Source organism: Papaver somniferum, unplaced genomic scaffold (genome assembly GCF_003573695.1).
Source record: "Papaver somniferum cultivar HN1 unplaced genomic scaffold, ASM357369v1 unplaced-scaffold_160, whole genome shotgun sequence".
In the NCBI taxonomy this organism is placed as follows: Eukaryota; Viridiplantae; Streptophyta; class Magnoliopsida; order Ranunculales; family Papaveraceae; genus Papaver; species Papaver somniferum.
Window position 1 is genome coordinate 1,412,179 of NW_020625487.1, and position 17,749 is coordinate 1,429,927.

The 17,749-nt window shown below is 37.7% G+C and overlaps 2 non-coding genes across 2 annotated transcripts; both read right to left on the bottom strand.

Annotated features, from left to right (window-relative positions):
* On the bottom strand, positions 1 to 74 carry TRNAR-UCU. The gene has a single exon. It is a non-coding gene; the product is annotated as a tRNA-Arg (tRNA).
* A 3,058-nt stretch (positions 75 to 3,132) lies between these two features.
* On the bottom strand, positions 3,133 to 3,205 carry TRNAR-UCU. Its single transcript has one exon. It is a non-coding gene; the product is annotated as a tRNA-Arg (tRNA).
* Positions 3,206 to 17,749: the final 14,544 nt, after the last annotated feature.

The window sequence follows — 17,749 nt, forward strand, 5'->3', positions numbered from 1 at the left end:
TGCACACCGGTGGGACTCGAACCCACAATCGCCTGATTAGAAGTCAGACGCCTTATCCATTAGGCCACGGGTGCATCTGCCGGCAAATCTTAGGTACGAGGATTTCATACAGGATGGCATTGCATTTCCGAGAGGATCCGGAGTAATTTCAATTCAAAGAGAAACTCCTTAACTCATTAACTGGTGGACATAGCATAAGAAAAATCATTCTGTAACTGAAATCTATGGAAAAAAAAAAGACTTGTATACAACTGAATGAACAGATAAGATTATTTAACCAGCACACATCAACAATGCAACGACTAAAAGTGAAGACCAGATACATCCTGGTAGAGACACTCTGCCAAACCTTCACTCACTAATTTCCAATAGTTTCATCTTTCTGCCTTGTCCATTTTTGGCAAGCCAATATGCACCATCATTCTCATTTTTTCTACTCCCTGACACATCGAAGAAGGCAAGACCTCTATTTGATATCAGAAAAGATATCCAAAACGAGTTTATAAATTTTTTCATGATCCACTTTGTAAATGCTAAACAGCAGAAGCAGATTACAGTCTTTGCAGGGAGTTTCAACACTCTTAGATTTCTAACCACATATACAAATTTTCCTGCGACTCCAACTGGCCATCACGTAATAAGCAACGTCTTCAGACATACAGTAAAGATAGAATGGGGAGACGATGTCATACTCTTTGGAGAGCTTTATACCTAAAGAAACACCTTCCAATTGGTGATAGAATGACGAGACACGGTCATCGAATTCACAAACAAGCTTCGACCAACCAACTATCTGCCTTTGACAAGAATCACGTAACATGGCTCCAAGTCCTATATTTGCACCGTCCATGTAGAAACTGTTGGTACGAATCTTGTTAGAGTATACAAATATTATATGTAAAGTTTTAGTATTTAGAGTTATATTTAGCGTTTGATATATTTAGTATGAATTGATTTACAAGTATTAGTCTTGCATACCAAGTTATGGTATCGATATATATACCTTATGGGTTCTCAATGTAAATTATCTTATTCAATAATACAATTCTCTTTTATCATAATATCTAGTAGTTCTGTCTTGGTATCAGAAGGTTCGATCCGGACCTGTTGCTCACCTCGTTTTCTTTTCTAACCGGCGGCGGTAGCCTTCAATGCTACCGTCCGCCGGATCTTTCCTCCGCTGCAATATGATTAGTTTTTCTTATTAGATTTGCATCCAACACATCTCCTCCTCCTCCACTTTCCTTTCTCTCTTTGTTTCCATCTTTCCTTCCTCGGTTGAGTTTTCATGCGTAACTTCTTCCCATCTCCCTCTTGTTCGTCTAGGACCCTACTTCTTCACCTGGTCCAATCCTACTTCTACAACCTATCTTGCATTCTTCTTCTTTCTCCACGATCAATACTCCATTCCTCTTATCAATTAATTAATTGATCCCATCTATCACTTTCCTTCTTAACTTTTCTATTCTTTTTCCTTGCCGTAAAACAGTAATCAGAAGCAAGCCTTCGCGCTTCTTCCGTACAGTAACCCTCTTATCTCATCACTTCTTTGTTTCTTAACCCTTACAACAGAACCAACTTAGTTCCTCGTCTTCAATCATCCTCAGGGCACCAAGAATCTTCACCATAGCCTCCTTCATCTAATCTTTCCGACCACCACATTATACCGTCCACTCCATCTTAAACGTCAAAACTCCACTTTCCAAGCCCCGAGCCCGACAGCCACTTAGGCCTAACCAACACCTATCATATCCATTCTTTGTCAACTTTTCTTCTCTTTTGTCTTATCAATGGTTCTTATATGCTCCATCAATGGTTATGTTATTTTCGCTGGGCGGTTCTCCGAATCGGTCTTCTTTTAATGGTGACGCGCTTCTTCTTATACTTCTCGGGCGTTTATTGGCACCGCACTTCATCAACAACTTTCATGGCCAATCTCATGTGGTTTTTTCCAATCCCCATGAGATTGAGGGAGGGTGTTAGAGTATACAAATATTATATGTAAAGTTTTAGTATTTAGAGTTATATTTAGCGTTTGATATATTTAGTATGAATTGATTTACAAGTATTAGTCTTGCATACCAAGTTATGGTATCGATATATATACCTTATGGGTTCTCAATGTAAATTATCTTATTCAATAATACAATTCTCTTTTATCATAATATCTAGTAGTTCTGTCTAATCTCATAAACTTGTTTTTTAGCTTTGATGTGAGCCTTAATTGCATTATCATCCTTGTTTCCCCATTCAGAGCATAATTCATCAAACCCCTTCGTCCTTGTTGGAACAAAAACCTCTTCTTCATGATCATCTTCCGACGAATCTATGTTCTTCTTAGTTTTACTACATATAATATCCGGATGATTTTTGCAATGTAGTTCTCTATACACCTGCTTAAATATGGATTTTTCGTCTTCATCTACTTGCAGGATGTCATGTATATGTCCCGGATCATGTGTACGCATATCATCATTCTCATTCATGAGATTATAGCTGGATCCAGAACTACCTAATAACCTGCTTAATGTTTCCATCAGACTCATACGAATCATCAACAGACAGTTCCTTTAATCGATCCATAGAAGCAGATGAACCCGACTCTGTATCCATAACACCTTCTCCACCAAAAAGAGATGCTAAGTAGTATGTAGATTTTAAGCAGATGAAGGATCTTCAAGTTTCTCCAACAAGAAATCAATGTAACAACTTAATCCAACTGGATATTACTGCAACTTCCTCAATGATTACCCGGTTTTAGGGTTACACAAGATGAGATCGATTTTTTGGGTTGTAGAAGAGGAGATCGGGTTTAGAGTTTCAAAAATACTATGCGACTCAGGAGTGAAATAGATTTTTACAGGCAGATGAAGATCTAGAAGAAGAAATCACCAAAGAGATTTTCTGGGGCTGGTGTTGCTGTGTTGAAGCTCCTGCCGCCGAGGAGAAGAAGAAGAAGGAGGAAGAGAAGGAAGAGAGCGATGACGACGATATGATTATGAATCTCTTCGACTAGAGGGCATATAGTTACTTGATGTTTCTTCAGTTCTGTCTGGCTACGACGTACGTTTGTTAAGCTCATTATTGTTTTTATAAATACATATTTTATAAATATGTAACAAAAAACTACCGCACACCCGGTGGGACTCGAACCCACAATCGCCTGATTAGAAGTCAGACGCCTTATCCATTAGGCCACGGGTGCATCTGACGGCAGCTCCTGGTACGAGGTCCATGACAGCTGTAATCTCTGCTGCAATCGTGAGACGAAGAGAGAATTGTAGCCAAGTAAGAAGAGAGTTCAATTGTACATCACTATGGGAAACTTGAATATTAAGTTTCGGTCCAAAATCATATGAAAACTCAATTTCCATAACGTAAATATCTGTACGGTTCAGTTTCCGTGAGACATCTCTTAGCTTAAATGAGGAACAAATCTGTTCCACTCACTAGTCAATTAGCGAAAAGAATTCACCACACTTAGGTTAAGCAATGCTTCATAATAGCGTTCTTTCGCTCTAAGGCCTATTCCCGTGGATATGGCAAAAATATGTTGTTTGGCGTATCAGGTGGCATGGCAAACGAGTTGCACAACCATGGGAAAATCACTGAGCGACAGAGTTTCTAGCGGTCGATATTTTCAATAACGCCAGCGATATTCATAATATCGCGCGATGTAAACTCTAGTGTCAACGGCTAGTTCTTTATCGCTATAAATAGGTAATTTTCAAATTCAGAAGTTTACCCCAAAATTTTTACGCAAAATTTTTCTCTAATTCTCTCTTTCTTAATCTAAATTTCTCAATTTCTCTCTTTCTCAATCTAATTTATTTTTTTGAAATTTCCCAAATGACACAATTTCAAACCCAACTTGACTTCAACACAACTTGATTTTTCGGGAGTAGTGCTTGAAGGTGCCGTTAAGAAGATATGTGATAATTATAAAAAAAAAAAGTAAGAAGCAAAGAAGTCTCGAAGTTTTGGATATCAACCAAGTCAAAACCGCAAATAAGAAAATGCAAGAAAGTTCAAGGCAAGGAAATCAAGGCAAAACAAATTTGAAGCCAAAAGAAGAGATAAACAAAGGAGAATCCATCATGAGCGCAGTGATTGGAAATTTGGTGAAATGAAGAAGATTAACAAGATGAAGAACATTGTCCCAAATTTTTATTTTTAAAGTCTATATTTCAAATTATTATTGTCTAGTTTTATGTCTTGTAAAAAATGACTATTTGATGATTATATCGAAGTTTAATGAATTTGAAAATTTGACGAGTAATGTGAAAATTAAGCTTAATTCTATTCTTAATCCAATCTTACATTTTAATTAGAGATACATTTAAACAAATATTAAAACCTCATACTTAGACAATTATGAAATAAAACATAAGAAACTTAAGTGGACAATCGAGAAATTAAAACATAAATATGGACAATATTTGGGCAAATATTTTAAAATGTCGAAACAATTTGAAATTAGAAGTCTTTTCGTAGATGCGACGATATCCGCACGACACCTATGTCGAAGTTTTATCATAGTTGCACCATACGCACGCCACCTTTGTTGAAATTCCATCCATGGATTCACCATTCCTCAAATTTGGACCTTCTTGATGAAGTAAAGTAACAAACCTAGTAACTTCCTTATTGATTATACAGAATCGTTGAATAAAACTCTGAAACATCACGATTGTTGAGATTCATTGTTTGTTCTTGAAATTTCCCATGAATCATTTGCCATAATGTTTCGAGATGTAACTGCATTTCCGCTACAGTCTCTCCTCAATAGAGAATAAATTCCTGTAAATAATAATTCATCTTCCGCAACAGTGAATTTTGGTTTTCGCCTTATTTGACTTCTCATAATTGACTTCTCCTAGTTTGACCTTCTCCTAATTTGACTTCTCCTAATTTCACTATCCACATTGGCACGATCAACAACTCTTCGATTTGCGGCATCACGTTGGTTTGCCTACGAACTCAGCGAACTCAGCAATGTTCATATTATCAACCATACTCTCTGAGGATTGGAAGAGTGATGAAAAGAATTGGAAATTGAGAAATTCTAGAGAGGTTTAGAAATTCTGGTGTGAGTTGAAATGAGATGGAAATTAGGTATTATAGATGGGAAAATAGTAGCGTTGGATGAATCTGATAAGCGATGATCAGAGAGTCGAGGGGTAGCTTGACTAGCGCTGGTGACTTAAAGACCAGCGAGCGATGGACACTCTATCGCTCGCTGGAACTCTGTCGCGTATGCCTATATGTTATTCCTGCATATAGGCATAGGAGTTTGGGAAGTTGGCATATTAATAGTGGATGCATATATGCCAAGTATCAGTTTTGGCATGTGCATAAAAATAGGCTTAATAAAGCGAAACGAAACGAAACTGGCTACCATAGTGTTTAGCTTAATCAGTACTAGCTAGACATGGCATCTAATCAACCTCCAACTTTACCTTGAAGTTTAGTTAATATTTTAGACCCATGCCAATACATATATTTTTAATATGAAATTTACTTAAAATGCATGTTATTTTGGAGGCTGCCACCCAAAGTCCCACACGTGCCTGAAAACAATTAGATTTGTACATGTAGGGTAGTATAAAATGAAAATGTAACTTGGTCTTCCAACAGATAATTTAATCTTCATGATAGAGTGTTAAATTGGGTTGTTCCAGCACGAGCACAGCCCATCCCAGCACGCTAAAATCTGAGCCCAGTCCTCCTAGCATGTGATTTAACCCAGCACGGGCCCAACGTTCGTTTCATGGGATGTGCTGGGTTAGCCTAATCATCACAGTAGCACAACACAACAAGTGGCACAAATTAGCACGTGGCCCAGCCCAGCACATCACATTAAGAAAGCACGTTATAGCATGCACAAGTACACTATATAACAAGACATAAAACATCACATTTTGTGTATATTTCATAAAAGAGTCGCTATTCTAGCTAGTTTTTGATATTTTATGTTAGCTTATTTTTATAACAACACATATAATACTTAAATATTTGGAAAATATATTTCAACATCGTTGTTATAATGTTGTTACCTATATTTAACTAGACCATTAGTTTAAATGACAATGATCCAATTTTATATTTGATGGGATAGTTTTTTTTATTGAATAAACTTTTTAATTTTACTTGAAATAATTTCAAATGATATGTTGTTTATTTATATTCTCGCGATAATGTCCGACTTAATGTATACCACTAAGTGACTTCAAATTGTTTATAACACAGCCCACGGGCACAGCACAACACGACAACACGTTTAAATCGTTGGCACAACACGGAACAACACGTTTAAATCGTTGGCACAACACGACACATGGCACGTGAAGCACGCGATTTCGTGTGCCAGAATGTGCCGGACCGGCACGTTTTACACCTCTATTCATGCAAGTAACGGAACACCCTAAATGGGAATAACTCAAGCATGCCCCAAAAAATTTGAGCACCTCTACAATAATTCGTCTTGAATTCGTCATAAGAATGGTGTAAAACACCGAGACTATACTTAAACATGTGAGTTATTTGACTTGAAATCTGTCGTTTTGCTAATCAAGCAAGCACATAGACTTAATTAAACGGTTTTATACATTGACCACATCTTTACGAAAATCACCATCAATATTGAGACTGATTACGAAATGGGTTTTCTTATCTTGTGCATTCATGCAAAGATAAGAACCAACCATTGGCTATAAAATATTAGAGAGAGAATGATTCTTTACATTGGAGAATGCATTTGTGGAGAGAAGTTCAAAAATACATGAATATTTTCATTTTCCAATGCAAAGAATTATTCTCTCTAATATTTTATACTTTTTTTACAATTTCCCATGTCAATGATTGGCTCTTATCTTGTGCATGGATGCACAAGATAACAAAACCCGAAAGAGTTTTAGATGGTTGAAAAGGTCTCGTTCAAAAACATTTATCACAAATATCCAACTATAAGTAAAGATCTATAACGACTTGGGATTCCGCATAGTAGTGAGAAAATCATGAAAGAGAAACAGTCGTACAATTTCATCCATGCAAAACAAAAAATAACATCTCAAAAGTTCTCTCAATAGAAACAACCTTATCAAGCAATTACATAAACGACATAACAAGTAAACATCAAGTATCTTTAGAGAATATATTAGCCCTTTCAAGAAATATAATAAAAAGGATTCTCATCGCGATTACAAAGTATTTGAACCATCAGAAGAAGGATTCTCATCGCGACTACAAAATATTTAAACCCTAAAACTCCCACCTCTCGCCACATCCTGTCCACCCCTGTGGTTAACCACCAATCTATCAAACAACCTACAATATTAAATAAAATCATAGTAAAATTCAAAACACAGAGAATCCTTCATGATCTTCTTGTTTTCTCTCCTCTTGCAACCTTGGAATCCTTGCCCTTCTTCTCTTAGATGGAACCTTTCTAGGCTGGCTGGTATTCTCATCATCCCGTCCTCCTACCTCCTTCATAGTCTGGTTTAAGAAAATCAGTAGCGTTGAAAATGTCATTTATAAGTTTGAATAAACCCCGAAAACTATAAAAATCAGTAACGGTTTAAGAAAAATTTCATTCACGAAAAAAGATCGCATATCTCTTTAATTTTTTTTTAATCAGCAAAAGTAAGAAATTTCAATTAGAAAGCTTAAAAATAAGCCAAAGAAACAAGGGGGAAAAATCCCAGTGTTCAGCCAAACAACAAATACTTACCAAAACCAAGCTAGAAGGCTCCTAGGATAATATGCCAAAGAAAACAAAAACTTACAACACAAAGAAATAATTCCAGTTAGCCTTAATTTGATCTAGATAAACTCCCTTCATTGAGTCAGAATTCTTACACCAAAAGTAAGCTTGAGATTTGATTTGTTAAAAGTGTGTAGCATTTCGTTTAATATAATGTTAAAAGTGTGTAGCATTTCGTTTCATGATGTGTTTTTCAATTGAGTTGTAGTAATAGGTTCGTTGAGGCTTGTGAAAGCAAAAGATTCTAGACTTAATAAAACTTAAAATAAAGAAAACTTAACTTCAAAATTTGATTTCAAGATATTAGAAAATAACCAAGACACTGATTCCACTATTACACATGAATGAATGATGGTAAATAACCAAAAATTCTAATTATCTTTAAGTCCCTTATTTTCTTAACTCACAAATAATCAGGGAAATTCTCAAAATTTAATTGTATCCCCTAGCATAGATTATCTAATCAAAGCATAACCTATCTAATTGAATCACAACTAATGAAGAAAATTATGCAAACAATTAAAAGCTCTGCAAAAGCAGGGATTTAGTGAATTATAATTAAATATTAGAGAAAATATAATAGTAACCAAATTATTCATGCGTAAATAGCTTCCTCATTGCCTTGGTTGTGAGAGAATTAGCACATCATCATGTTGGAAACATGCTCGAAATTCATTATTATTGCTCAAAAATGGTTCACAAATGATGAATAGGGAGAAATATAATGAAAACCGGGTTTGTAACAGTTATATGTGTTAAAACAAGAACGACACATAGTATGTGTCACTGATACTGTAGCAAATAAGTCTGCCTTTGATGTACGACCCTCGGCTGTGAGTCGTTATCACTGTAGAAAAACGACTGTCTTTGCTGGTCTGTTCTTCGTGTTCTTCAGCTATGCAGCAACAGAAATGGTGACTCTCTGCAACTTTCAATTTTTCGCCTCTAACATGTTCTAAATCCTCCCAATTCTCTCTCTAACCCTTCAGTGATACCCTAATAGGCTATTTATACTCAACAGGGACAAGAATCTTCGCTCATTACTCCGGAAAATCCTTCCAATATTCGGCAGTAAAAGAAAATATTTTGGAGATATTTTCTTTCCTTTCTTTCACAATCATGCATCTGTAGCTGTCCGACCTTCCTTGTTAATCTCAGTCATGCTCCAAACACGCTTAGAATGAGTCCCTGGTGAAGTAAAACTCATGCAAGAACATTATCTTCACGTTATTTCCCGTGAATGTCTTCTCGGCCAAACAAACCTCCATGTTTTCTTCTATCCACAATTACAGCCCAATTTCACCGGTTCTGATGGACTTACCAGTCCTATTTTTATGTAACAGGCCCATATCAATCCATTTGAGTGATTGAATCACTCCATAAGTCTCCAAAATCAAAAACAGCAACTCTCGGGGTTTTGCTCATGCAAAACCCGTAACTCCCTGATTTCTTCTAACTCGAGTTCTAGCCAAAATCCATCGAACCAAAGACCCAAAACAATCCTGTTAGGCTCAAAGGAAGATACCCAAACTGTTCCAGCTCTTTAGTTTCACTGAAACAAGCTCAAATTCGCAACCCTAGTTCTGACATTGAAACCAAAAATTTCCCGCCAAAACATAACTTTTGAAATGAAGAAGATGGTTAGCCCTTATCCAACGTCCTGGGTGCCGAATAACAAATGGGTGATATGGACAAATGGGCTACACATAGCCGTGGGTGACACATAGAAAAAGTGGGGGTTCGTATAGCAAATGTCCTTCGGAGGTGCTCCGAGCAACTTTTCGAGCCGAATTTTCCAACAATATTTATTTCCAAAAATACCTACAAACACAAAACACCCATAATAAGGACGAAAACGAGTACTAACAATACGAAACATTGAGGACAAATTAGACACATAAATGCGTCTATCAAATACCCCCAAACTTATTATTTCTAGTCCTCGAGCAAAACTAAAAAATAAAAATAAAACCGAGTTAATCTCAGGAGGGTTTACCAGAGGTGTACCCACAAAACCTTTACTCCAAACCCTAGATATCTATGCAGAACCTTGGAAAGCACTAAAGAATCTCCTTGGTTGGCATACCTATTGACTACAGGAGGAAGTACCTTGATGCGAAATTTCAATTGTTGTACACGAGTTTGCACTCAAGCATACTAAAATTCATATAAAGTGACAGAGCTCTACTCAGATAGTTTCTGGACATCATAAACCGGAGTCAACCAATCACATGGATAGATTAAGAAGATGGATGTAGAGAAAAACGTGGAAGATGTTGACTAAGGTGAACCTATCCTAATGGACTGAGATACTGGTCTGGACTAATATCAACACACTGGCATATACAAGGGAACCAGTGGTCGATAATCCTAACTCTAGGTCAACTCAGCTGGCATATATAAGGGTACCAGTGGTCGACTTTATTGTATTTATTCTGGTTGGTCTGGTGGTCTGGTCTCAATTTTTTTTATTTTTTTTTTACCTCAGTCACTCTATTTCACCCAGCAATAGTAAAAAGAAAAATAAAAATAACTGATGAGGATTCTTTCGATGTTTCCATCACGAGGATATGGCGAAACTACCATATTTTTTTTTCTAACACCTGAGCTCTGTGCTTTTATGAATAGACTCTTCTAGATGTTTCCATCTAATCATATTGGTTCCTCAACTCCAACAACCAAGATGTTCCCATCCACTTAGATTGGTTAGTGACGACCTTAATAAGCATAAATTTCCAGGCTCTGGAGTTTATTTATTGCAGAAAAAAGTTTCTTCCCCACCCCCAAACTTAAATCTAACATTTCCTCAATGTTTATAATAAAAGAGCAATACCAAAAAGTAAAGTAATATGAGGAATCAGTAAAGAGAGAAGTCAGAAAGATAATACCTGGGTGAAAAGAGAAATTAAAGACTAATATACAACATACAATCGCCTCGATGGTCAATCAAGGGTAAACAGGGTCCTCCAGAGGGACCTCCTTAACATCACTTGTAGGAAAGGGCTCTAAAAAGGGTTTCAATCTTTGACCGTTAACCTTCGAAGAACTACTACCATCCGGTGTCTCAATTTCAACAGCTCCATGAGGAAAGACAGAGCGAATAATAAAAGGTCTCGTCCACCGAGAACGTAACTTCCCAGGGAAAAGATGCAAGCGGGTATCATACAAAAGAACTTTTTGACCTGGAGAAAATGACTTCCGTAAAATATTTCTATCATACACAAGTTTCATTTTGTTCTTATACTCCTTCGCACTATCGTAAGCATCTATACGAATCTCGTCCAACTCATTGAGCTGGAGTTTCCTATGGGCTCCTGCCTTGTCAAGTGAAAAGTTTAGCTGCTTAACAGCCCAATAAGCTCTATGTTCTAACTCAACAGGTAAATGACATGCCTTTCCATACACAAGCCGATATGGCGACATTCCAATGGGGGTCTTAAACGAAGTACGGTAAGCCCATAAGGCATCAGTAAGCATAGACGACCAGTCTTTCCGATTAGGATTAACTGTTAATTCTAATATACGTTTTATCTCACTATTGGAAACCTCAACCTGACCACTAGTCTGAGGATGATACGGGGTAGCTACCTTATGTGTAATACCATATTTCTTCATCAGAAGCCTAAAAGGCCCATTACAAAAGTGCGACCCTCCATCACTAATTATAGCTCGCGGTGTACCAAAACGTGTAAGTATATTATTTTTCAAGAACTCAATCACAACCCTATGGTCGTTGGTTTTACACGCAACCGCCTCAATCCACTTAGAGACATAGTCTACAGCGACAAGGATGTATAGGTTACCAAAAGAATTAGGAAACGGACCCATAAAGTCAATACCCCACACATCAAAGACCTCAACAATTAGAATCGGGTTCAAGGGCATCATGTTCCTACGGGAAATGGTTCCTAATTTCTGGCAACGTTCACAAGTAACACAGTAACTATGGGAGTCTTTAAACAACGAAGGCCAATAGAATCCACACTGCAATATCTTAGCAGCAGTCTTCTTAGCACTAAAGTGACCCCCACAAGCATGATCATGACAAAAGGAAATAATACTGGACTGGTCACTCTCAGGTATACATCTCCTAATAATCTGGTCTGGACAATACTTAAACAAATAAGGATCATCCCAAAAGAAGTGCTTAACCTCGGCTAAAAACCTAGAACGATCTTGTTTACCCCAATGTTGGGGCATTCGACCAGTAACAAGATAATTCACTATATTCGCATACCAAGGTGCTTGGGTAACAAAGAAAAGTTGTTCATCAGGAAAACTATCCCTTATAGGAAGGGAATCATCAGGGGAATCAACAACTAGCCTAGACAAGTGGTCTGCTACTACATTTTCGGCACCCTTTTGTTGTCTCTAATGTCTGGAGAGAAACTCTTGCAACAAAAGGATCCACCTAACCAATCTAGGTTTCGTATCCCTCTTAGACAAAAGATATTTCAAAGCAGCATGATCAGTATATATGACGATCTTAGAACCTAAGAGATAGGGTCTAAACTTGTCTAAGGAAAACACAATGGCTAACAGTTCCTTCTCGGTAGTGGTATAGTTCAACTGGGCATCATTCAGATTTGCTAGCATAGTAAATCACATGAAGTAATTTGTTTTCTCGCTGACCTAGCACAACACCAATAGCATAATCTGAAGCATCACACATGATCCAAAGGGTAAGTTCCAGTTGGGTGCCTGGACTATGGGGCGGTAGTGAGTAAAGTCTTAAGCTTCTCAAAAGCCTCTAAACAAGCATCATCAAAGACAAACTTAACATCTTTTGCAAGCAAATTGCAAAGAGGTCTAGAAATCAAGCTAAAATCCTTAATGAATCGACGATAAAAACCTGCATGCCCTAAGAATGACCTAATATCTCTTACGGTTTTTGGGACCTGTAAAGTCTTGATAAGGTCAACTTTGGCTTTATCTACCTCTATACCCTTAGAAGATACGATATGCCCTAAAACAATTCCTGATCGAACCATGAAATGACATTTCTCCCAATTAAGCACTAGATTCTTTTCCTTACACCTAGTCAACACTAATGACAAATGATGCAAGCACTCATCGAAAGACGAACCAAACACTGAAAAATCATCCATAAGACCTCTAAAAACTTTTCTACCATATCGGAAAATATGCTCATCATGCAACGCTGAAAAGTCGCAGGGGCGTTACATAGCCCGAAAGGCATGCGTCTATACGCAAAGGTACCAAAGGGACAGTAAAAGTAGTTTTTTCTTGGTCTTCTGGGGCAATAACGATCTGATTGTAGCCTGAGTAGCCATCTAGAAAACAGTAATGACTATGTCCAGCTAATCTCTCTAGCATTTGGTCGATAAAGGGAAGGGGAAAGTGGTCCTTCCTAGTGACCTTGTTCAATTTCCTATAGTCAATACAAACACGCCAACCCGTGGTCACTCGGGTCGGGATTAACTCATTGTTATCATTCTGGACTACAGTAATACCGGATTTCTTGGGAACAACCTGAACGGGGCTGACCCACTTACTGTCTGAAATGGGGTAGATAATGCTGCATCTAACAGCTTAAGAACCTCGGTTCGAACTACTTCTTTCATATTAGGGTTTAGTCTTCGTTGCATCTCCCTAGAAGGTTTGGTATCTTCCTCTAAATAGATCTGATGCATACAAACAGTAGGACTTATACCCTTAATGTCTGCTATGGTCCACCCTAAAGCTTCCTTGTTGTTTTGAAGGACGGTCACTAGCCTATTTCCTGATCACTATCCAAGTCGGAAGCAACAATCACAGGTAAAGTCTCAGACGGGCCTAAAAACACATACTTCAGGGTATCTGGCAATGGTTTTAGGTCCAACTTAGGAGGCTCTTCTAACGAAGGAACTAGGGTAGACTTAGAAACTGGTAGTGGTTCGAACTTAGGTTTCCATCCGTTACTAGTGTCTAACAAAGGGGTTGAATCTAACAAAGCATTCACCTCATTAATCACATTATCATCATCGAAATCAATCCCAAAGTGAGCTAGGCATTTCTCTAACGGATATTCTAACAAAGTGTTTGGTAATGACTCCTCGACTAATGTTCCTATCATGTTTACCTCTTCTATGCTCGAGTCATATAGTCCAGAGGGTATCTTACTAATATGAAAGACGTTCAGCTCAACAGTCATATTACCAAAAGACAAATTCATAATACCAGTTCGACAATTAATGATCGCATTGGATGTTGCTAAAATGGGTGACCTAAAATCACTGGTATCTGGTTCTCTGGGTCAGGGACAGGTTGGGTATCTAGGATAACAAAATCCACTGGATAAATAAACTTGTCGACCTCAATAAGAACATCCTCAATCACACCACGAGGAATTTTAACGGACCTATCAGCTAACTGAAGTGTCATCTGGGTAGGTTTCATATCACCAAGTCCTAGATTGAGGTACACATGGTATGGAAGTAAATTCACACTGGCTCCTAAGTCAAGCAAAGCTTTCTCAACACGGTATTTACCTATTGTGCAAGAAATGGTAGGGGACCCTGGGTCTTTATACTTAGGAGTTGTGGTATTCTGAATAATGGAACTCACGTGACTAGCTAGGAAGGCTTTCTTTTGGACACTAAGCTTACGCTTTCGTGTACACAAGTCCTTAAGAAACTTGGCATAAGCAGGAATCTGCTTAATCGCATCCAACAATGGTAGGTTGATAATTACCTCCTTAAAAACCTCCAATGTACCATTAAAGTTGGACTCCCTTTTAGTTGGAACTAACAGTTGGGGGAACGGGGCACTGGGAACAAATCCGGGCTCAACAGGACCCTCATTGGTCTCTTTAGAGACTCTATCAGTCTCCTCATTTTCTGGCTTAGAAGGGTGAACTACAACATGTTCACTTTCAGGCATGGTGACCTTATTGTCAACTTTCTTCCCACTCCTAAGGGTTGTAACAGAATTCACATGATTGTACGATTTCTTTCCTTTTGGATTAGGATCAGTATGACTAGAGAACCTTCCATCTTCTCTCTCAGTGAGAAACTTAGCTATTTGGCCAACTTGAAGTTATAATTTAGCAAGAGACTGGGAATTATTCTTAAAATTCAGCTTGCTTTCCTCTTTAAAATTAACCTGGCTCTTTATTAACATTTCCTGGCTTTGTGATAGCGTATCCTGGCTCTTTTTTAATATACTAAGAGATTCCTCTAAGCTAGTCATTCTATTATCAGAAGGGTTCTGGAAGTGGGATTGACCTGAAGAGTAAAGTCTTAAGTTTCTCAAAAGCCTCTAAACAAGCATCATCAAAGACAAACTCAACATCTTTTGCAAGCAAATTGCAAAGAGGTCTAGAAATCAAGCTAAAATCCTTAATGAATCGATGATAAAAACCTGCATGCCCTAACAATGACCTAATATCTCTTACGGTTTTTGGGACATTTAAAGTCTTGATAAGGTCAACTTTGGCTTTATCTACCTCTATACCCTTAGAAGATACGATATGCCCTAAAACAATTCCTGATCGAACCATGAAATGACATTAATTTCTCCCAATTAAGCACTAGATTCTTTTCCTTACACCTAGTCAACACTAATGACAAATGATGCAAGCACTCATCGAAAGACGAACCAAACACTGAAAAATCATCCATAGAGACCTCTAAAAACTTTTCTACCATATCGGAAAATATGCTCATCATGCAACGCTGAAAAGTCACAGGGGCGTTACATAGCCCGAAAAGCATGCGTCTATATACTAACCTTCTAGACAAAGCAGCAAACTTAGCATCTGACCTGAAGCTTGTATCTACTACATTGGTGCTACTTTTATTGACCAAGAGTCTTTTAGGGGGTTCAACACAAGACTCCCACTGTTGGGATTTTTCATCAATAGCTCCTAAGAAGTTAAAAGCATCGTCAGCATTTTTACTGGTGAACTCACCAGCGCACATAGACTCGACCATGGCTTTGGTCGAATAGTCTAAACCATTATAAATAATCTCTACAAGTTTCATCTTATCAAATCCATGGTGAGGACACTGAGATAGGAGATCATTGAATCTCCCTAAAAACCTATAAAGAGACTCTCCCTCTTGTTGCACACTAGCACTAATTTTCTGCCTAACAGCTGCAGTTTTATGCTTAGGGTAGAATTTCATATAGAAAGCAGCAACAAGTTCCTGCCATGTTTCAATGGACTCAGGTGGTAGGTTATTCATACAGGTCTTGGCTTTATCTCTCAAGGAAAAGGGAAACATCTTAAGTTTCAAAACTTCATCAGTGAGGTCTTTTATTCTAACTGTCCCACAGATTTCCTCAAAGTCCCTAATATGAAAATAAGGGTTCTCATCATCTTTTCCTAAGAATATAGGGATCATCTGAAGAATACTAGGTTTTATCTCGAAATTAGTCGTATTGGCTGGCAATTTAATGCACGAAGCTCGGTTGGTCCTAGTTGGGAACATGTAGTCTTTCAAAGTTTCCATCGCTGGCACAGCTGAAGTACTAGGGGTACCTTCCTCACGAAGAGACAGATTTTCAAAACTGAATTTTCCAAAAACGGGGCTATCAAAAGAAGAGTCTTCGAGTTCCCCGCCTTCACAAGAAGAACTACTAGGTTTATCACTAATCAAACGACCTAGAGTGTTTCTTTTCCAAGCCCGCTCTCTAATAACCTCGGGCATACACTAGAAAAACAAAAGAAAAAGAAAAGTCCTAAAAGGAAGGGAAGTTCTATGAAAACACAAACGAGGATGACTTCACCACAACAAACCTACTGATTTCTAACAAACAAAAAACATGATGGCTCCAGTTATATTGTTTCTAGACCAGCTTCTAATCCTTCGAAGGGGAATTCATTATAATTTAAGCAAACCCCTCTGGAATCAATCTGAGTCAAAGTAAGTTGAATAGAGGCGAGGGAAGCTGCGTGGAGCTTTGATACCCAAGGCCTCACCGCATTACAAGGCGGCGCAGTCACGCATTCAACTCACATAAACCATTATGAACTTCGAAGTATGCTTAAAAGAGTAACCAATATTTTTCGAACGACTTTCCTGTTAAGCTCGTTACCCTATAGATCTCGTTCTAGTCAATATTTTAAGCTTAGTTTCGCGTTTGGTATCATTTTCCTAAGGCGGGCAAAAAGAGAACGGTGATGAAATCCGAACTCTTATCTTGTATGGCCAGTCCTTGCCCTTTACTAGGAAATTAAAGCATCCGTTTTCAGTTCCTCGACATATATTCACACGAAGGAAGACAGTAACTCGCTGATAGGGGATTCGCGAGTGTTTCGAAAAACTTACCTCCCGTTCCAGACGGGGGATGAACCGTTGTAGTCGACTCGGGCCACGACTCCTATGTCATGTACGAACCCGAGGGGCCGAGGTGATATCGTAATCACCGTCCTTCTCTGCAAAGAGTTTAATATTTAAACTACCCTTCCGTAGGGTTTAAAAATAATGTCCCAAAGTTCAAAGTCCAAAGTCCAAAAATAAAGTGGAAAAGAAAAGGAAAGTCTAAAAAAATAAAAATGTCTCTTTTTTTTTTTATAAAATAAAAAAAAAAATTCTTCATCTTTCGCTCCTTTCACTTTGCCTTTACTCCAAGTCTTTAAGTATTCACCAAAAGCTTTGGCAAAATTTTCTTTCGCTCCAAATTCCAAATTCTGTAAGGAAAAGACAAAAACCCAAAAACGTAAAGAAAAACAAAAGTAAAATAAAAATAAAAACCTAAAAAAGAAAAAAAATCTAAAAAATCTATCCTAAAGACAAGTCCGCGTCGGCGACGCAAAAAATTGATGTGTTTTTCAATTGAGTTGTAGTAATAGGTTCGTTGAGGCTTGTGAAAGAAAAAGATTTTAGACTTAATAAAACTTAAAATAAAGAAAACTTAACTTCAAAATTTGATTTCAAGATATGATAAAATAACCAAGACACTGATTCCACTATTACACATGAATGAATGATGGTAAATAACCCAAAACTCTAATTATCTTTAAGTCCCTTATTTTCT